The sequence below is a fragment of the Notothenia rossii genome (genome assembly GCF_949606895.1).
Source record: "Notothenia rossii genome assembly, chromosome: 9".
NCBI classification, from domain to species: Eukaryota; Metazoa; Chordata; class Actinopteri; order Perciformes; family Nototheniidae; genus Notothenia; species Notothenia rossii.
Genome location: NC_136907.1, coordinates 74581871 through 74603713, shown reverse-complemented (window position 1 = coordinate 74603713; position 21843 = coordinate 74581871). Strand labels below are relative to the sequence as shown.

Genomic DNA, 21843 nt, shown 5'->3' with positions numbered 1-21843 from the left:
ATAGCATGACGTTTAAAAGCAATGTGCATGTTGGCAGTGGCGAAACTACCAGGGTGGCATGGGGTGGCAGCCGCCACCCCTGAAAAGGGGTCTGCCACCCCACCTGCCACCCAGTGGTGTAGTCTACGTGATACGCAGGTATACGCCGTATACCCACTAGAAAATGCCAGTGATTTCCGTATGCCCTCTTAAAAATGAGCGATGATACGTAACAACATCATTTTGTGACTTCGCTTTCACGCTTTCGCCCCCTTCTGTGTTAATACTTTTGGACGTCTGGGGCTTCCGTCGCCTTTGGCCTGTTGCTAAGCAACAACAACACACTTTGTTCGGCTCTGACAAACCCCACGTTTCTCTAACGTTATCAGAATTTGATCCTTCCATCATTCAAGTTCGCGGAGCGCTAAACAGGAAGCAAACATGAAACGAAAACAGACGAAAATATTTTAATGTTTTCCGAAGTTTTCCCCTATTGCCACTACAGAAGAAGAGCCAGGTCAGGCGGCTGTCCTAAAGGTGACAGAGAACGAGCCCGGCGCTACCGCAAATTTACCCGGTAAGTGGAATTAGCATGGTTATCATTAACGTAACAGTAGCTGGAATGTGAGAACAGGCATCCTTGGTTAGAGTGGAGGGAAAGAAAGTTAGGTAAATGTCAGCACACATGCAAAGGAAAGCTGATCTAAACAACAGAAATTCATAAAGTCAATGACTATGCAAATGAGAGTTAATTCATGGTCATGTTAAAAGTGCATTTAAAACATTTGCACCATTATATTACTATATGTTAGTTATCAGTAGTTGTCAAATAATTAGCTATTGAAAAAGTGGAAGATTTTTCTCCTTTTATCTGCTTTTCATGCATTTGTTAGCCATGATGTAAATATTGTAAGCAGTTTATTAAATACTTTTGAGTAAATCTTGGCTCTTTTCTGCAGATATTATTGGTAAAAACTTGTATTATGCTAATTAGTCATGGTTTTGTTTATTTCCAGGTTGTGCTCTTTGCAGCGCTACAAAATCAACAGGTGTCCTCACAGAACAACGAGTGTCTATGTCTGAGGAGTGGGTGCACTTTAAGATCCAGTCCTCAGATTCAAGCAGATCAACATCTCTGGCCTCTTTGAGAAACAAGATTAGACGACATGAGACGTCCAGAGCACACACAATAGCCCAGGAGCTCACGGAGAAGGGTGGACAGGATTTAGTTGGAAATTTGGTGAGAGCTGTGTCAGAGACAGTGTTTGCAGTAGGCCATATTGAGATTTTGATAAAAATGTCGATTAATTGTTCAACCCTAGAAGCAGTGGCGTCAATTCAGCCAAAGCTAAGGTATGGCAAGGTTACTAGTCACATGACTTAACTACAGTATCAATCAATATACATGCCCAGCAAATAATCATAACAAAAGTGACAAGTCTGCTATGTAGCTTTTCTGTGTGGTTAGGAAAATTTGAACTTTTTCAAATGCAGCCTCACTCACATCCCGCTAGCGCAAGTAACTATGGACACAAACACTTAACTACGCACGTCAATCAATCAATTCAGGACATTACCACATTACGCACATTACGCACATTACCCCGCATAACACTTGCACCATCGTAGCATTGTGCAACACACAGCTGAATATCTAAACTCGATAATTCCTTTATTATTTTCTGGGCCAGGGATTCAGCTGTCAGGTCCTTCATGTGATAGGTTCCAATGGCTCTTTCCTTTATAATCCCGTCATGTACATAACGGATCAAAATGGCCAGCTGCTCCTTCTTAGACAGGTCTTTCGTTTCATCCACTAACACTGAAAAGTACCGTGCTTCTCCTACTTCATTTATGATTATACTTCTGATATTTTCCCCAATAACTCTCACCATATCATTCTGGGCTTCTGGGGAAGAATAGTGCGCATACCTGCGTTCCTGTTTGCTTTTCACGTTCCTGTCATCTGTTGCAATAACGTCCAAAAGTTCAAGGAAATTTCCTTTATTTTCATCCTCATCTCTCTCGTTGTGGCCACGGAGAGGGAGGGCCTGTCTTCCCAGAAATGACGTGATTTTGAACAAGGATTTGACGTGAGCCCGGTTCTCCTGCACCTCATCTGTCCTGTTTGCGTCAATCCGACTTGCGATGGATTCCTTATGTCCGCTGATCACAGCCTTAAAGTTAGACCACGCTAATGCAGCACAATTGTGTCTACTGCTCCCTTGATGATCCAGGAGATTTTTTTTCATGTTCTTCCAACATGTGTATCCAGTGTCTATGAACACACGCAGTCCATGCCTGTCACCTGTTAAAGTTGAGGCTCCTCCAAAATGACGGCATGCAAAGCAATAAACTGCATCTTCTTGCGCAGAATATTCAACCCAGTCATATTCCTGATACACACTGACATTAAAGCGTCTTCCATTTCTAGTTGGGAAGTGGGTCAAACGAGGACGCCTGAGTCCGTCTGTTTTACATCCACTAATATCCTTCTTCTCTGCTCCAGTTGACCCAGAGGCTGCTACTGCTGCTGCACCCGGGCCTTGACCTTCCTTATCGCTGTCCACGTCTGATCCAGCTCTTTCAATCTGAGAAATTGGTGGGGACTCAGACTCGGATTCAATTCGAGAAGTCGGTGTGGACGAGTTCTCAGCCTCCATGCATGTAGTCTCCGTCTCCCTGTTAGCATCTGCATCCCCGGCGCAGGTGCTGGAGTGGCTAACAGCCTCGTTAACAGCTTGAATCCCACCTTCACTACCTGGTCCTTCTCCCTCTGCTGCTGGGGCAACATTGGAGCCATCACCTTCACCTGCCTTTTTTTTGATAAAAAAAGATTCTAAAGTTCTTTGCTTTCTTTTCATTTTAGTTAATTAGCTTAGCCGAAAAATAAAAAAAACCGCGATAACATGACCCGCTCTGACCTCCGGCGGCTTCTCGTCAGGAGATACCACATTTCAAGATAGGGAGGGGGGATACGTTACGATAAGTATTGGGAAAGATAATATCTAGACTAGAGAAATCGATTGTGTTGTTCTGATTTTCATTTGTATTTAATTTATATGTATTAAATAATAGAATAATCAATACAAATTGACACAGAGTAATTCCATAAATTTATTTTTTTAAAACGAACATTTACATTTTCCCCTGGAGCCAAGGTGTGGCAGCTGCCATACCTTGCCATACCCAATTGACGCCTCTGCCTAGAAGATAAGTGGGCTTTTTCCATCATTGTTCATTCTTTTATTTTTTTATTGTTAATGTCTCTGGCAGTTAAAAGTCACATAAAAATGCTTATAATACATTGACATGTTGATAACACATAACCAGTCTCAAGACTAGTCTATGCATTACTAAGTGTGATGGTGTTCATGAGGTGTTGCTTCGAGACAGGATGAATACAATTATTACAGTATACCCACTACAAAAAAGTAGACTACACCACTGCTGCCACCCCAGTCAAAAAATACCAACTGATGATTTATTGGATAATTATTATTAATATCGTTTTAAGATCAAAACAAATTCAAAACAATCCAAAATCGGTGTCAAACTGCAGAATGTCAAATTTGAAAAAGAAACTTGTTGGTGCACCCCCCCCCCTCCCCCCATCACGAATGGTTGCATCCATATCGCAGAATCTCTTTGCCTTGACGTGGAGTCAGCGCAGACACAAGCTGTCAGATGGAGTCTGTTCACAGGTGGGTAACGTCAAAGTGTAATGTGATTTCGAAACGTTTATAATTCCTCATAGATGGAAGGCGCTGTACAAAATAAACTATTATTATTATTATTAGAGATATGGTACTAGTAACTGGTAGTTTCTGGATGAATATGCTGTGTTGTTATCGATTTCAGAATTAACTACCGAGTGATGAGGCTAGATAGCTATTATGTGGCTAACCCCTAGCTACGTTTTACCTCATGTCACGGTTAGCCACAAGATAGCTTTTGAAGCCAGTTCGGTAACTAGCTAGCTGGCGCTAGCTAACTGAATAACGTTGATAACTAGCCAGCTACTGGCAAGCCTTTGACATTTTGAACTGAAACCAAGTGATGTTGTGGCATTTCATATCATTGTAGTTCTATGAAACGTTCTTAACAAGTTTGCTATTTGGCGTTAGCTAGTATGCTAGTGGTGGCTAAGGCTAGCAGAATTTCTGTGTGTAGCATCAGAAAGGCGAACCTTAACGTTACATGTAAACTTTAATGTATGTTTAACATAAAAACTTTAATTTATGTTTGAATATGACTTGTTTCAATTATAGGAAGGCCATGTCGTCAACCACAAAGAGGAAGGGTGACATCAGGAGCTTCATCCTCACAAAGAAGCAGGTTAGTGATGTGAGGGAGCATGAGGGTCCAAGTGCAGACAGCCTCTGCCACTCGAAGCTTGAGGCTAGAGCGGGAAGGTTAGTTAGCTAGTTCAGCTGGTCCTCGTGGTATTGTAGCCCAGTGCTATATTTTCCTTTTATTTTCTTTATGTTACAAAAAAGCTGGCTAACTATTAAGGTGGCATAGCAGAGGTTGCTTATTTAAAGGAGTAAAGCATTTCGGTAATGCAAAATATGCATTAGGTAGGTAATTTCATTGATGCAGAGAGAAACCTTTTATTTGAAATATTTTATTTGACTGTAATTTCATTTAATATTTACATAGTAAACACTTTCTACTTTTATATAAAAGGGGGATATTTGTGATTTCATTGCATTTACTATAAGAGTAATGAAAGGTATTTTAAATTTGCTTAATTTAGGTTAAAATAAGGGATACACTACTACACTACAAAACTTAACATAAAATCGTATAGATTACCACATAGTTTGTGTGGTCAGTTAAAAGAACTTAGGAAGTGTCCCAGTTAACAATTTAGTTAATTACATTGCTACAGTATTTCTATTTTCAGGATTTCCACTTTTTGTCACAGCCCAGTAAATGTGATCTTATATTTCAATATACCACCACAAGTAGTGATATTTTAAACGAAGCTACAGTGCAGTAACATTAGGGCTAATGTATTATGTTAATGGCCTACTTTTTGTGTAAAATAGGCTACAGATCAGAAAAGAGCAGGAGAGAGCGAGCCCGAGGCAGAATCTGCCAATGCAGAGAGCCAGTTCATTGAGATGGAGGTGGAAAAGATCTGCGTAGCTGGTCAGTATGTTTTTGTTGTTGTGTTATGGTCCAGTTGTGTTCACTCCTTACGTTTGAGAAACTCCACTGCCGTTGGTGTGTGAATGGGTAAATGAGAAGCCATTGTAAAGTGATTTGGGTACTGTTAAATGCAAATAAAGTGCTATAAGTGTGACATTGACCATCAGGGTTATTATTATTATTATTATTATTATTATTATTATTATTGCTACCTATAGTATCTTATTTTATTTTATTTTTCTCCTACACAACAAAAAAATACCCCAACAGAGACCTTGGAGTGCCTTGATCCAGAGCCAGAGCCTGAGCCAGAGCCAGAAAGTGTCAATGATGACTGTGCAGAGAGACAGTCTGAGACAGAAGTGGAAGATTGTGCAGCTACAGCTGGTCCTCATGGTATGTTTTTTGGTGGGTGGGGGGTTCCATTCAAGTGTTAGCTCCTTACGTTTGAAAAAAAGCTACCACAATTGGTGTGAATGTGTGTGAGAATGGCTTAATGAGAGGCCATTGTAAAGTGTGTTGGGTACCGTTAGTTGCAAATGAAGTCCCATATGTGCAGTCCATTTACCATTTGGATCAAATACATATATCAGCACAGAATTAGTGACATTTTATCAAAGCCACAGTACAGTAAATGCCATGTATGATTTGAATCAATGTAGATCAATCAATGTATCAATGAATCAATGTAGTTAATCAATGTATCAATGAATCAATGTAGTTAAATACATCTTGGGGCTTATCAGGGTAGTTATTATAGAGTAACTTTCCCTCCTTATTTTATCTTTTTCCAGACATTTCCAAACACAGAGGGGATGGGCCGACACAACCATCGCTGGAGAGCTTTCCCAAGACGATGCAAGGTTGTGCAAGGAGAAGTTTCCATGCTGACTGGTACAAAATGCATAACTGGGTGGAATACTCACAGTCAAAAGACGCAGCATATTGCTTTGCTTGTAGACACTTTTCTTTACCTAATGCCTCTAGGACTGTGTTTACCTCTATGAATGGTTATTCTAACTGGAAGAAAGCTACATTTAAGGACAGTGGATTTTGTTCACATGCTAAATCAGAGAGCCATGTTAATGCTATGTTTGCATGGACAGAGAATAAGAAAATACTAGACAGAAACTCATCAATGTTAGGAATGATGGAAGAGGAGTCAAGTAAAAAAGTAATCGAAAACCAGAAATATATACGCACACTTGGTGAAGTCCTGTTGTTAACTGCCACTCAAAACATTTCCCAGCGTGGTCACCGGGAATCATCCGAGGCGGACAATAGAGGAAATTTCCTAGAATTGTTGGATCTCCTGAGCAAGCATGATCCGTTTTTAAAAAAACGAATGGAAAATCAAGCAAAAAATGCAAAATACACAAGTAGCCTGATACAAAATGAAATACTGCAGTGTTTAGCAGATATGGTTAAAGAGGAGATTATCAAAGAGGTTAAAGAGAGTGCACAATTTTCTGTTCTTGTTGATGAAACAAAAGATGTAAAGAAAATGGAGCAGATGTCTTTTGTTCTTCGGTACTATTATAATGGTGTAGTTCAGGAGAGTTTTCTAGAGTTTCAAGAGGCAGATAAACTGGATGCTGCCAGTTTAACAGAGAAGATCATTGGCTGTTTAGAGAAGTATGGGCTGGAATATAATAAAAACCTAGTTGGGCAAGGCTATGATGGTGCTTCAACTATGAGTGGGAAGCATGCTGGTGTCCAAGCCAGAATAAGAGAAGTAGCCAAGCATGCATTCTACGTTCATTGCAGTGCCCACTGCTTAAACCTAGTGATGGTAGACAGTGTGAAATCTGTTCCTGATGCAAGAAATTTCTTTTCATTGTTAGAGCGACTGTATATTTTTATGTCAGGATCTTATGTCCATCCTAAATGGTTGGATGTGCAGAGAGAGATGTATGATGGTCAAGTAAGGGAACTCTCACGTCTCAGCGAGACTCGATGGGCCAGCAGACATACAGCTTGTCGCAATGTCATGGATAGGTTGCCTGCTGTAATGCAAGTACTGGAAGATATTTCAGAGGAGGACAATCCGGACAGAGCGGTTGAAGCAAGAGGTCTACTAGTTCGGATCGATCTAAATTTTATTGGATGTCTTGTACTATTTAGAAAGGTACTAAAGGACACACACTTTTTGTCAGAGATGCTTCAGTCAACACAGATTGACCTTACTAAAGCTGTAGAGTTAATTGCGACCCTCAGACAGACTCTGGAAGACTATCGCAGTGAGACATACTTTGATGAGCTGTGGAATGAGGTACTAGCCACCTGTGAAAAGTCTGACATTTCAACGACTCACAACTTTAAAAGGGCAAGGCAAATAACACAAAGACTTCAAGGTAGTGTTATCATGTCAACATTAGGACAACACACAGAATCGGACAGTAAGAGGTCTTTTATCACCAAGGTATTTTATCCCATCATTGATTGTATGGTTGGTGAAATGAGAAGACGATTCTCTAGCGTAAACTGTGACATCATGCAGGGTGTCCAGGCCCTAAATCCATCCAGCAGCAGCTTTTTAAATGAGGAGGCAGTTTTTCTATTAGCAAATGCATATGGGTCAAATGTAGAGGATCTGAAACATGAACTGCACCAGACTAGAAGGTTGTTAGATCGACAAGCAACACATGGAAAAAGTCCGTCCAGTTTAATAGAATTTGTTAATTTTTTGGAACCATACAAGGAGGTATTCTTTGAGATGTTCAGGTTATGTAAAATAGCTGTGGTATTGCCTGTTACCAGTGCAGCATGTGAGAGGAGTTTTTCAGCTCTTAAACTGATCAAGAATCACCTGCGTTCTACCATGACTGAGAACAGACTAGCAAGTATAGCAATTCTCAGTATTGAGTCTAAACGTGCGAAAGATTTAAATTTGGATGAGTTTGTGAAGAGATTTGCTGCACAGCATAGCAATCGTCGCATACAGCTTCTGTAGCAATCAGATGATATATGTAACGGAGTCAAAAAACATTCTAATCTGCTTTGTATTTTTTTGGTTGCATTTACAATGTGAAATTTCATCAATAACTGATAATGTAAATACTTGTATATATTTTGTGACTTTAACACACACAGAAATTGTTCTCACAAACCTGTCTAACCTATTCTGTACACATGCACTCACAAAACACTTTGGCAGGCAGGCCTTTGAGGGAGGGCTTTGCTTCTAGGATAATGCTGGAATTTTGTAAAGTGCTGGGAAGTCCTCAAATTTCTAAATCATTCCTATGGCTTGATTTTGCTTTCAAAGTGCCTCAGATTGATTAGATTGAATTAACAATGTTCAACATTTTTGACCCGGGGGATATGCCCCGGATACCCCCCCAGAAGGCTTGCTTGGGATGAGCAACATTTCTGCTGCTACAATAATCCCAAGGGAAACACTGTTTTAATGTACTAAAAAGTGGAATGCTCATGTATGTAGACCAAATATTGAATTTATCACACTTGGGTGTTGAAAAAACTGTTGTATATGGGTGCATATAAAGTACAAAGTAAGGTGGGCTTCCTAAAAAAATTGCCACCCTACAATATATGCCTGCCACCCCTCTGCCACCCCATGTATAAATCTCTAGAATCGCCACTGCATGTTGGGAGATTAGCTTTCAACACATTTTAACCATTCATTTCAATGAAACGCCATATTTAGAGATACACAGTAGTTCAGTATCCTTTATACATTTGAGAAGCTTAAGGAGCTCTGATGTCTCTTATCTTAAATATGTTTCCACGTCTGAGGCTGTGAGTGTGTCAGGGAGATAAACCGAACACAGCTCAGATAATTCAAACTATTTCCATGTACACGTTTCCGCTCCTTTCTCACAATGTGTGAATAAATCTCATCTGAGTCAAATGAATGGAGATGTTAAGATCAAGTTTGACGATAAAAGAAAGAAAGAACATTTACATTTCAGATGGAACTTATATCAGATTCACTTCAAAAAGTGCACACATCTCACGCTTTGTGCTGCCATTTTCCTGTCCAAGGCTTTTTAGAATGAATGCAAAAGCCATTCAATCAATCAATCAATGTTTATTGATATAGCCCAATATCATAAATGTTACATTTGTCTCAGTGGACTTCACAGTTTGTTCAGAATATCAGTATGACAATACGACACCCTCTGTCCTTAGACCCTCACATCGTACAAGGAAACACTTCCAGAGAAAACCCACAGTTTAAAGGGGAACATGGGAGAAACCTCAGGGAGAGCACCAGAGGAGGGATCCCTCTCCCAGGACGGACAGACGTGCAATAGATGCCGTGTGTAAATTGAAAAGATAATACATTTGCAACATAGGTATTCCAAATGTTTGGAAATGCATGTGTGTATAATCGGAAGATGAATCCACGAGGATATCCATCCAGGACTTATGATCCAGGACCACAGCCACGACTCAAGATCCAGGACTCGCGATCCATGACACAGGACCGCAGGATCATCCATGACTCCGGATCCCGGCGTATATAGACACCAAAAAGAAAGACATTTGGGGAAGCTGGGTTAATCGGAACATGAGAGTACACAGGTAAAGACAGAGAGAAGGAAGAAGTAAGATGTCCCCCGACAGTCTAAGCCTATATCAGCAAAACTAGGGGCTGAATCTAATCAGCCCTAACTATAAGCTTTATCAAAAAGGAAGGTCTTAACCGCACTCTTAAAAACGGATAGGGTGTCTGCTGCCCGAACACAAACTGGAAGCTGATTCCACAAAAGTGGAGCTTGATAAGAAAAGGCTCTGGCTCCCATTGTACTTTTAGAGACTCTAGGAACAACCAACAACCCTGCATTCTTGGAACCATTAAAGACAGCATGGCGGGAAAACCCCTTCGAAGTTAGATTTTCCGCTGCTATTATTTCCATTAGGACCATGTGTGTCCTCTTCGTCATTTTACCTTCACCCCTGGCAAAGAAATTAAAATATGAAAGTTTCATATGCTTGCTTTTATATCCAAAGGGTGACGCATGAATGCTATTCTATGTAAGGAAGGGAAGCAGTTTTTATTAGATAAAGGGTTGTGTGGAAAGTAGTATTGAAATGAACTCCTGCAAGTTCTTTAACGTGTAGTGGAGCGTTATGTTTCTGTGAAGGCCATGGCAGACCCATAGTGCAGTAATGACGGGTGTGAGCCGAACCGGAAACATCGCAATGGACAAAAAACAATGGGATTTGTTTCCTTTGCTTTTGGCTGTATAGCAGAAAATGAGCTCTGTAGCAAACACACATTCATGATATTTACTACTGTAGTTTCATTCAGCAAGAAAATCGCCACACATTTCATATTTATTTTAAGCGTAAATGCAATCTGCAAAAGTAATAAGCTAACTTAAGCCTATAAAGAAACTACATCAGGAGCACATGACTGCAAATCATTACTGCTAAGCTAAGAGCAAACGTGTGTTCGGAGTGAGGACGATCAGTCGCCTCATTTAGTTTTTATATCTTCGAGACAAGGTATACATTTTAATAATAGATTACATTTGTATAGTGCCTTTCAAGGGACCCAAGGCCGCTTCACATGGTGAACAAACAAACAAACAAAAGGGGCAAATAATAACATTAAAATAAATAGCAGTAGGAGTGAAAGGTAACTGGAAGGTGTAAAAAGTTATTTCCTAGTTTTAGGTATAAGTATTAGTGCAGATAGTATAACTGTGAGTTTGTGTCTTAAGGGGGGGGGGGGGGTTATTTAGCCGGGCTACTCTCGTCTCGAATGTTTATTCCATGTTCTGAGACTTTGGATTTGTGCTAGACGCCTCACTATTTTTCGCCTTAGTGCCCTTATTGTTCTCAAACTGGTGACTGTGCTGATCAGTGGCCTCCTTTTCTGTTTCCTTATATTATAAATAAATAGCTCCAATGTTTAAAGAGCCTATACCTTTGTTTATATCATTTTTATTTGAATTTATTATTAGAACCAACCTCTTACCAAGAACACCTGGTCTTGTGTTGCTTCCCTTTTACCCAAACGAGCTGGGGACGTAACATATTCTCTTACATGCTATCTTGTCCATATCTCTTATGAAATCTCATCACATTTTCCATCAAAGTCATGGAAAGTGGATATAGGAAAAGAAATAGGCCAATCTTATTTTAATATAACTGCAGACCCAGTTTTTCTACCTTATTATAATCTCCCCATTACTGCCCAGTGGCTTCCAGAGCAACCCGTTAGCATTCATTAGCCTCATTCCTGGAGCTGTTTATCAAATAGCTCCCATCGCCTTCAGTTAACTTTGAAAGCACTGGACATCCCAAGCCGTCTGCATCTTTCTTAGCTCACCATTAATATGTCTCCAGGGACTTAAAGTCAAGTTTATATGCTCTCGTTATGCTAGGGGCTTGATCTCCCTAGAGGTGTCACTAGCATATATAAACTCTGGTATTTCAGTCCTCCAGCTGATGACTTTTTCGACTAAATGTTGTCCTGCTTTGGATTTGATTCTCTAGTTTCTAGGTTTATTTGACACTGCTTTTTCGAGATGGTTCCTTAATATATCATTGTTTTCTATTCATCGCTATTCCCGTTTTTAGCTATACAGGTTGCCTCTGTGGTCACATTAAAACCAAACTCCGGCCAGGTCTTCAGTAACGACATTTAGTGAGTACCAGCAGGTTTTTATTTGCGAGCTCCTGGATTTCATGCCACTGCATTCAGGTTTACTCAAAGCCAGATATAAGGGTGTTTCTGGTTGCTCCCAGTCTCATACAGCTGGCTTCTCCTGCAGTCATACAGCTGGCTTCTCCTGCAGTCATACAGCTGGCTTCTCCTGCAGTCATACAGCTGGCTTCAAACAAATGTTACTCTCTCATTATCCAGCTGCCCTGCCTTCAGTTTTTCTCTTCCTCGTCTTTATTTTGAGTAAGTTATAATAGTAGGTGTCCACTGATACGATTTAAGAAAGACATGAAACTGCACTTTTCTGACTGTCCGAGTTTATCTGGTTTCTCTTCCGCACAGCCAATGTTAGGAGCCATTTAATTAAACACATGTTGTTCTTGTTGTTGTTCTTCTTCTTCTTCCTCTTCTCCTCGCACACACTGCACATTGGCAACAGTGACTTAAATAAGCCAACTGATGAGTATGTACATTCAGTACCATCACTTTAAAACTCAAAGTAAGTCCATTCAACACCTGTGCATAATTAATTCATGAACTGATTAATTTCCTTTCCCAAATTCATCTAATTATTTGAGCTTCAGACACATTTCCTCTCCAAAAACATCTGTAATGAAGGAGGTGAATTGAAATGCTATTTTCAGGTTTAATAAAATCCAATAATGAGTTCATAAATGCACGAAATAGTGAAGCTCCATTTAAACTCCGGTTATCTACCTGATTGAAGAGTTGATTAAATTCCTCTCAGCACTTTCCAAAATTAAAATGTGATACTCATTTCAGAGTAGCACGCCTCCTTGGCTTCCAGATTGTTAACGCCTACTTGGAGCCTAATGCATATAGAGTAGTAAACAGTGTATTTTCAGCCAAGGTGAAATGCATAAGTGTTCCCGTAAACTGCACAGAGAGGGTCGATGGATCAGAAGGGAGGATATTGTCTTACTGTAGTAAATGGATAATATAGAAAAACATATTATACTTTATTCGTCCCTTTGGGAAAGGTAAGGTGTCCAGTAGCTCACACAGTCCTATAAATATGATAAAAGCTTGGAATACAAAAACGTACCATATTATCCATGAACAAAAGTTACCAATAAAAAGAACAGTGCGTAGGTTTACCTCACATTTTATTTTATTTTGTCCAAAGACACTTACGAATAGTGAGAGAAACAAACTCTTACTTACTTTTAATCTGCCGAACTAAGTGGTACATTCAGACACATAATTCAATGTTTATCTTTACCTGCTGCACCACCACACCCCTTCCCGCTGCCTCCGCTCATCAGAAGCCAACCTCCTATCCATCCCCACCCGCATCGAGCACCGGACCTGGGGGGACAGAGCCTTCTCCGTCGCTGCCCCCTCCCTCTGGAACTCACTCCCACAACCCATCAGAGTCTGCACCGACCTCACCACCTTCAAAACACTCACCTCTTCAATCTGGCTTTTAATGTGTGATTTTTTTTGTATTGCTTGATTTTAATTTGACTTTAACTATATTTATCTGTTGTTCTTTTCTTTTCACTATCTCTGTAAAGCCTCTTTGAGCACCTGTAAAAGCACTAACAAAATAAATCTATTATTATTATCTTTTTTTATTTTTAAGATTTTATGGGCAGTCTTTAAGGCGCAGTCTGAAAACTCAACGAAAAAAATGCATTACTGCGACAAATTAGTGACATTTAAAAAGGATATTTCTTTGACTTGGCAACGCCAGGAACAATTGACTTGTTGATCATTTCTGTCTTAAGATAATACAAAAATATTTCTTTCTTCAGAGAAAAATGGAATATACAATTTTCTGTTTGACATAATTTACCTTTTCTGATGGTATTTTGTAGACATTTGTGAGAAATCAGTTGGGCTGTGTTATCCACAATGAAACGTGTTCATTATTATAAGTTGCTTTAAAATGTTGATTCTTAGTGACATTTTCCCCTATTGATTGTTGGAGTATAGGTACCTATAGAAACGTTGTGTGAAATCCACTGTCATGCTAAAACGTAAAAACGTTGTTGGACAACCTCAAACTATGGAAACATTTGCCTCATGTTGAATACAAGGGGAAGTTCATAGAGAAAGCACAGTGAGGGTTTCTGAGAAAAATGAAAAAAGTAAAGTAGTGGAAAACTAATTTCCTCTGCTAAGTATTGAAATAAGATGGATTAGCGATATCTTCTTTGTAATGTAGATGAAACGTTCCTAATTACGCCGTTAAATGTCATAATCAAAGAGAGTTATTTCTGTTAGCTTTGTTCTCGTTCTCGATAGTGTGAGGATTACATTGTGAGATCTTCCTTTGATGAGATTGTGGTGAATAGTCTTTACTCGTGTGGATGTGAAAGCTGCCGTCTGCTGGTGTGAACGCGTGTTCATTCCTGGCAGAGACGAGCAACCACTGAAGCTTCAGGAGGCCGTCTGATCAGCTTTGTTCCAAAACAACACAAACCTGAGTTTCCTGTGAAAGAGAAACAGCTAGGATTGTTGTAGCTGCTCTCTGTCTTCGTCTAACATCAGAGTTTAAAGAATAAGTTCACTTTTAATGCCATTCAGATCTCATTTCTCTTCTGGCTTGGTTTCATGAATCCAGGATTATAAAAACACCTTCAGGCCGTTATTGAACCAGGGGTGTAAAAAAAAAAAATGGAAGTATTAATATTTATAGAATCGGACAGGAGCAGTTACTACAAGGTGAGGGAAAGTCAGACAAGATGACTGAGACACAAACACAGATCTGCTCAGGGTTACCTCCATGCAGCAAGACTAGCTTAGGGAGAAGGTTTTGATGCCTTGCTCAAAGGCTTAATCGGCAATGTTTTACACTTAACTGGAGCACAGGAACAAATGAGGTAGAGCACCCTTTTTTTGCACCTATAGTCTTACTGGAATTCTGCATTTTTATATATTTATCTACCATTTATGATTTGAGATGTAGTCAAACTAAAAGGTAAATAGCGTTGGGTAGGTGAAATCACTGTACCAGGCGTGTGGCTCAGTGGATAGTGCGTTGGTGTTCGGTTCAGGGGGTCACAGGTTCAAACCCCACTGCAGTCAGCATGTCGTTGACTTCACCTCAAATTGCTCCTGTGGGGATTGGCCACAGTATTGAGTATGTAAGTCTCTTTGGATAAAAACATCTAACATGTGATGTAATTTACCAACAAAAGAATCAAACCATTTGTGCTGCGTGTTCATGTTGTGCCGTTCCTGAATATCTATGCAACAATAGAGCTGTCTCTAGTTGTTGAGATATCAGTGCATGGTTATTATCATATTAAAGTGTGTGTCTTTTTATATTTCGCTCCACCCTGTCGACCTTTTCTTCGCTGCACACAAAGGAAACAATATCTCATGAGAGCTTGAAGACACCCACACAATCTGTACGCCTATTATCCATCGCTTTCCACAGTTTTGAAACAAGACCTTATAATATGTTGATAATGAGCTTTAGAGGTGCTGGTAGGCGGCTCCCAGTATTTATGCTAAGTTTACCGACTCCTGGATCAAGCTCCATTCTCCAAACGCATTAATAAGAGTGGTATCAACCTTTTAACTCTTGTCAAGGAAGCAAATATCAGCACAAAATGTTGCAATGCATCATTTTTGACCTGCCAACACAAGGCTTCGCTTAAAAAGCCTTGGATAACACTTACTGTTAGTTGATAACATGTCATGCCTTCTAAAAAACGTGTCTATCCCAGTGTGCGGTGAAATCAAAAAGAAATCAAACTGAAACTTAACTCACATCACGTAGTTTTGTTCAATTTATTCCAATAATCCAACATTACAATGGCAACGGCTGCCTTTCCTGTGGCTTCCCCTGGCGAATAAACATATTCCCTTTCTGGATTACTAATCCCACTCCACCTGTCTCCATAAAAAGTCTCTGGGTTCAGACTCACTAATTATTCTTGCTATAATATACTGACCTCGGAGTATACAGGTTTTAGACCTCCCTCCACCGTCTTTCCTTTGCCTGTAGTCTTCTTTATCCGATCCCGTTGTTAAGATGTTTTTTTAGACACAAAAAAAATTATTATGTGAGAGTCTTAACCTGCAGGTCGAGACACACTGGGGACCTTATTCTTGCAAAACTGACATCAAAAGATACCGTATTTCCGGACTATAAATTGCACCTGTGTATAAATCGCTCTTTTATTAAAAAAAAATGTTGTTAAGAGAAAAAAAACATGTAAATCGCTTCGGTGTATAAATCGCATTTATCCACTGAAGTCTTCGTCCTCTGTGTAGATGAAGCAGCATGTCCTCCTCCGGGCTGTCCTCAGACTCTCCGTCAGAATCAGCTCCGATCAGACCTTTCTGAATCCCGACAGGATGGTGTGGGCCGTCACTGAAGCCCATGCTGTGTCCGTCCATCCCACAACATCCAGGAAAGTTGCATGACGCATCCTCCCGGTTGCCGTGACTTCTTTCTTCTTCGGTGGTACAGCAGTTTGCAGTTGTCACGGCTGTATACAGTAGCCTACCATCTATTGGCCGTAGTTTAAACGCAGTCAGACAAAATTAAATATATAAATCGCTAGGGATGTAACGATATATCGAATATCAGGATATCGCGGTAAATAAATGTCTCAATACCGTCATGAGACCGACGAAATCTACCGCAATTTTTTTTTTAAACCTTTATTTAACCAGATGGTCCCATTGAGATCATCGATCTCTTTTTCAAGGGAGACCTGTCCAACGTGGCAGCAAGTAGGTTACAACATGAACATAAAACAACAGATAACACAGAAGGACATCGTATTTACAGAGCTACATGAACATACCTAGAGATATTGACAAGTACCAACAGTATATTTATATCTCGCCCGGTCAATAAGCCTCACCTCCTTGGCAACAACTGTATTGTTTTTGAAGTGGTGGAGAGACAATGCACAGTTTTACCCACTGCTGTCACCCATGGCCAAAGCATATCTCTCTGTCCCAGCAAGATCAATACCAAGCAAGAGAGTTTTTTCCACAGCAGGGGATATTGTAAACGCCCAAACATCCCAGCTTCTACCTGGAAATGTGGACATGCTCATATTCATAAAAGATAACCTTGATGTTGCTGAGAGAGTGAGTTACTTGAAAAACTAAAGTGAAACTTGATTTATTCTATTGCAGGGTCTGATTATTATATTGTTGACACTTTAAAATACTACTATCCTACTAAAATGCTGTACAAATCAGATGTATTATTTAATAAAGAAAAAAAATCAAGTAAAAAAACATTTTTTTTCTTTATTTTTCAATATCGCGATAAATATCGTACAGTGGACTTTTTATCGCGATATTATCGTACAGTGAGTTTTTGGTATCGTTACATCCCTATAAGTCGCTTAAAAAACGCGATTTACAGTCCGGAAAATACGGTAGGCCTACATATTTTTTATTTCAGGGCGGGATGAAGACATGCTGCTGCAGAGGGACACTTTCAGGTTAACACATAATAAAATTAAGTAACAAATAAAATGTCTCTCCTCTGTAGGATCAGGTGTGAGCAGCTCACCAGAGAAGGGGCTCTCAGAGGAAGACATCCTGCAGTCTTCCCCCTCTGACCGGCAGCCTGCAGGCATCTGCCTCCATCTGTCAGGTGAGGATTCAAGCTGTCCCAACCCGAGGCTGACTACCTCCTCTGTTCACACAAAACCTGCCAGGGAAAACTGGATCAAGTTTTTTTCGAGTAGTTCATCTGCTCTTTTCTGATTTTGTTTTATTCATTCATTAATTCTAAGGGAACTTCATTCAATCCAGACAGTAGAGGTAATTATATACGTCGTTAGAGCACATGGCTGGTAGGTATTTTTCTCCAATCCCTGATTAATATTACATATTCTTAGATTGAATCTCCTCTGATAGACAGATTAATCATCCGAGGACTATATGGACGTGAAGAGTTTGAGTGCTTCTCATTTGTTTTCAACATTTAATCGAGTGCTTGTACTGGATGAGTTCTTGCGTGCAATGATCAGCTGTCACACGTTAACACACCTGTGACCCGGATAGAGTTCTGACCTCATTTAAACCCTCTGTCGTCATTATTTATTATCTTTGGATAAGGTGCACTGAAACTGGCCACAATTAGAAAAAAAGTTTACCGTCACTGCCACCACCTTCATGCTGACGTTGATTTGGTGAAATGTAGCAACAAGGGCAGTTTTATAAAGTTATTTAAGTAACTAAAACAAATTGTTGTCTAACATTCAAAACAACTAAGGAAAAGAAATGATTCTGAATAAAGTTTTTCATCACTATATTCAGCAACTGGTACTTGAACTGGGGGGGTGGGGGGGGGGGGTGCTAGTAGATCGCCGGAGCTGTTAGATTAACGTTAACATGCTTAGTGTAGTTGAAAGTGCACTGCCTTGCGGCCTGTAGTACCGTCCTTGATGGAGCATATGTGTGGGCTGGACCTGTATTTTACAGGTAAGGAGTGAGCAGTTGTCGATTCTTGTTCTGTTTTCTGTGAATATCTGCCTCACCCTCTCAGACTTTGAGTTGCGCGCGCTACTAAAGAGACGTGTTACCATGGAAACCAAACAATGGTGTAGCTGTATTAAAGTCCGAGTGGAAACAGTCGTGTGTAAATCTGATTTTGTCAGAAATCGGGAGAAATGCGGGAGAAATATGACCCCGGGAGGAAACCGGGAGAGGGCAATGAAATAGGGAGTCTCCCGTGAAAATCGGGAGGGTTGACAAGTATGAATGTATACCTGTAGAGCAAAACTTCATTTCTCATACCAGAGTTGTATGTTTATTTCTTCAATTATAGTCAGTTGCTTTTAAGAATGAAACTTTGATTTATTTTTGATTTGGCATTGCACTTTTGCAATTTATACAAAATAGATTTGTTTTCAACTTCTTGCCGCCTACATTAATCAAAATGCAACTCCACTGTTAACATTTCTGGTGGAAATAATGCTCTGTACTTCTACAGTAGCAATAGTTCATTTAGTTTCCAGCTGCTAACTGCAATAGAGATGAACACCTGTTATTATTAAGAGACTCCCATTAGTTTATTGACAGTCATTTCAGCCTAAATTAAAAGAGAAATGAAACAGGAACGACACTAAATGGGATTTTCATTCAAACTTGTTTTGGCAACCAACTCTGTAGCACAGCGGGGAACTTTCTGAGCTGCTCTGCCAACATGAAATATGTTACATGAATAAATAAATGAACTCATAACAAAACTGGAAGAAGAAAGTCTGAAGATCATCAGAAAAAAGACTGAAATGCAATTAGCTGCTTCATAATGGAGATATATTCAAATCATACATGAGGAGGAAAACTGGCTTAATGTATCACAGTCTGCAAAGACATGATTGGGAATCAATTACAAGTATGATTTAATAAGTGTTTTAAATTAATGGAATTTAAATTGTAATATATTTGGAGAGCTAAACTTTGTATTCATGGTTATTGGCTCGACTGTCCCTAAAGAAAGGAAAAAGAGAACAGGAAAAGCAAAAGATGTATAAAGACACGCTAAACTGGACGAAGACAGACGTGAAGTAAACACTAAGGGAACTCACGACGGGCTATGATATACATCTTGTTTCAGAGAGCGTCTAAAAAGGTTATCTTCCCTGATAGCTCTTCATTTAACCAGCAATTAAACAAGTTGTGTATAATCCCCCTTACCTCCAAACTGACAGAGAGATGCCCTTTTACTCGCTTGTTAAAGATTTGCTACGCTTCTAGAGCGCTTTCTAAAAAGCTACATGACTCGGTACTAAACGAGTATTTAATTACCAGCAAACAGAAGGCATTCCCACCTTTTACCCACAGTGCAATGCATCAGTGTATACAGTACTCAGTGGTGTTGACTTCTGTCTGATACCCATTGATTTCTCTGCCTCTTTTCTGGCCTCCAGCAGCTTGATCTGTGCTCTGCTCTCAAAGAAACTCCGAGAGTCTTTTCTGTTTCTGCCAACTGGCCGGCCGAGGGGCAGCCGGCCTCCATCAGCTGCTGCTGCTGCTGCTGTGAATATAAAACTGAGTCAGAGTGCATCCATCACCACCCCGCTCCATCTGGTACTCAACATACAAGCGTGGAGAAAAGGAAACTACTGGCATCATGTGAGAGACACTTTGAGCCTTTTAATGCTTCAGTTCATTCCTTAATAAACTCTGCTCTGCTGACAGCTCACGATGGCTTTGAGCCCAGATAATACGTTGTGAAGGATTACTAAGGCTACCCATTACACGGAACTTCGCCTTGTATGTATGGGAGAATATATAATCACGGTAAAATAGATTAAATAGTCAAATAAGAGTAAATATAGACACTATTGGAAAAAATGGTCATAAAATAACCGAGACATAAATATATAAATATAACTTAATTTTGTTTATGGCAAATAACATGCTCTCCCAGCTAACTATCGGTTAAGACGCGTTTTATCTCAGTTGCTAACGGGATTGTCACTAAGGGTTTACACTTTACAGGTAGGAAAGCTTGAATAAAAGTGGACGCGGCAGCAAAGCTAATTAGCATGAATGTAATTTCTCCAGTTTGAACTCTTCTGCTCTCCGTTTCCTCAAAGGTCAACATCGTCAAGATTGCTTCCCCGTTTGGACAAGAGCTCAGACTCATAGGTCAAACTGAACCTGGTGACTGATGAATTGATCACGCCACCCCATTTCAACATTTGAAATGCTAGTATGACCTGACCTTTACTCTTCTGTCCCAATTAACAGCGAGGGGACTGTGTAAAGAATAATGATCTGTTAACTGTTAGCCCAGTGAAAACACTACTTTCCCTCCATGCTGTTAATGTTTGGGAGAAGAGTCTTATCTTTCAGAAACAAACATGGATGAGATTATTGACAACAGGATCAGGATCCACCTTCACTGACATGCAAAGCTTCTCATCAATATTTAACCAGAGAATCACAAATAATTATTAACACAGCCTGAATCAATGTTTGTTTAAAATACTAACACATTTAATTCCCAGATCACACTTTCTGTTAAAGGCTATAAGTGTGTACAAATGAACTAAGTTAACTCATTTTAGATGCTTAACCGTCAACCTGCATGAATTCATAATTAAGAATAATCCACATTAAACTCTTTTTATATTACACTTGGTTCTTTAAACATTCTCATGCTGTTTTCTTTCTGTTTTTCTAAAGTCCGTTCAACGTCTGCTTGGCTGTTTTCAAACTAACCAAGGCAAAGGCAAAACTCTCCATTGTTGATGGTGCAGAAGTAAAGTTCTCCCTAACAACAGCTTTAACCTGATACCTTGGGGGTCTAATAGTGAGGATATCTGTGGGAGTAAATTGCTGAATGATTGTTCAATCAATTAAAAGCATGTTTTATATTGAAGCAAGTGACGAGAAAAGATTACAATGAGCACAACGTGAGAGCAGTGTCACCTGGAAGTGCTGAGTCCTTCTTACTTCTACTTCTACCCAGCTGTTTTTTTGCTTGGAAAAAGTCTTGTCATTTTACCATTTCGCTAACGTTCTCAATATTCAGAGCATTAAAACAGCAGCAGATGCTTAATGCTGATAAAAGAACTACATTCTGGCTCCATTGCCAGACTTTGCAATGTACAAGCCAGACAGTGGAATAGTCCTTCTCATCCACAGTTCATCAAATCACATGCTTTTTTTAAAGGATGGATTCTGAGGCAATGTATTCAATGATGCCAAATATGTATGGATAGACAGCAGACAACATCAGTGTGATAACTTAAAAGTATTTCCCCTCATTCACTGGTAGACGTTACATCTTAGTTTGAATGGCTTCTGCTATTAAAATCTAAGACAAGATGTTACTTTATCCAACAAATGAGCTCCTTCAAGTTTGGCCGGAGAGGAACACGTTTTAGTTTACCATTGAATAACTTCTTGGCCACATTCCACTTGCTCTCTGAACTGTACAGTTGTCATTAAGACAGACCTTTTGATCGTTATACACATCCTGTAAAAGCCAGTCAGTTAAAATGAGAACATAGTTTTCACCATATTCCTCGTGATTTTGCAGCAAAGCAAACGTACAAAACAGAAATAACCATCGAGTCTCAGGTTCTTTTATTAAACGGAAG

At 39.7% G+C, this 21843-nt stretch overlaps 1 long non-coding RNA gene across 2 annotated transcripts; it reads left to right on the top strand.

Moving 5' to 3' along the window:
- The first annotated feature begins 3603 nt into the window (after positions 1-3603).
- Positions 3604-8735, top strand: LOC307020285. 2 transcript variants are annotated; one of them, XR_013802832.1, is made up of 5 exons: positions 3604-3683; positions 4251-4317; positions 5034-5136; positions 5407-5532; positions 5931-8735. It is a non-coding gene; the product is annotated as an uncharacterized lncRNA (long non-coding RNA). The 2 variants fall into 2 exon arrangements; XR_013802833.1 differs by lacking the exon at positions 3604-3683 and having other exon boundaries at positions 3706-4317.
- The last annotated feature ends 13108 nt before the right edge of the window (positions 8736-21843 follow it).